Raw genomic sequence first — 1,332 nt, 5'->3', positions numbered from 1 at the left:
TACCAATATTTTCAGGTCTTTAACAGCAAGACAGAAAAATTTCTTGCATATACTAAAACACATACATAAATATATATACCTATTGAAATAAATAAATAATAATAATAAAATAAAATTTTTATAAATGTATATGCACAAAAACACACAAGTTTACATCTGTATGTATCTATATATAAATATATATTCAAATAAAGAAAAACATATTTATGAGTGTATCTATGTGGGTGTGTTGTGTGTGGGCGTCGTGTGTGTGTGTAGGTGTGGTGTGTGTGGGTGTAGTGTGTGTGTGGGTGTAGTGTGTGTGTGTGGGTGTGTGGGTGTGCGTGTGTGTGTGTGGTGCGTGTGTGTGTGGCGCATGTGTGGGTGTGGCGCTTGTGTGGGTGTGGCGCGTGTGTGGGTGTGGCACGTGTGTGGGTGTGGTGCATGTGTGGGTGTGGTGCATGTGTGGGTGTGGTGCATGTGTGGGTGTGGTGCATGTGGTGTGGGATGTGGTGTGGTGTAAGGTGCAGTGTGTGGGTGTGATGCATGGTGGGTGTGGGGTGTGGGTGTGTGCTGTGGGGTGTTGGTGCGTGGTGGGTGGTGTGGTGCATGGTGTGTGGGTGGTGCGTGCGTTGTGTGGGTGGGTGTGGTGTGTGCGTGGTGTGTTGTGTGGTGCGTGTGTGGGTGTGGTGCGTGTGTGGGTGTGGTGCGTGTGTGTGGGTGTGGTGCATGTGTGGGTGTGGTGCATGTGCGGGTGTGGTGCATGTGTGGGTATGGTGCGTGTGTGGGTGTATGTATGTGTGTGGGTGTGGTGCGTGTGTGGGTGTATGTATATGTGTGTGTGTGTGATATATAACATAAATAATACATATATAAAATATATATATCATATATAATATACATATTATATAATATATATATAACATATATAATATGTATATACATATATATATATATATATATATATATATATATATATATATTATATATATATATAAATATATAGATATATATAATATATACGTGTGTGTGTGTGTGTGTGTGTGTGTGTGTGTGTGTGTGTGTGTGTGTGTGTGTGTGTGTGTGTGTGTGTGTGTGTGTGTGTGTGTGTGCATTTATATATTTATATATATATGTATATACTGATACACATCTATATATATAAATATATATATGTATCTATATATCTATATATTTATGTATATCAATATGTCTATATGTGTGTGTGTGTGTGTGTGTGTGTGTGTGTGTGTGTGTGTGTGTGTGTATGTGTGTGTGTGTGTGTGTGTGTGTTTTTGTGTTTGTGTGTATGTGTGTATGTGTGTATGTGTGTATGTGTGTATGTGTGATGTG

The sequence above is a fragment of the Penaeus monodon genome, chromosome 1 (assembly GCF_015228065.2).
Source record: "Penaeus monodon isolate SGIC_2016 chromosome 1, NSTDA_Pmon_1, whole genome shotgun sequence".
In the NCBI taxonomy this organism is placed as follows: Eukaryota; Metazoa; Arthropoda; class Malacostraca; order Decapoda; family Penaeidae; genus Penaeus; species Penaeus monodon.
Note: the sequence above shows the minus strand (reverse complement) of the source record.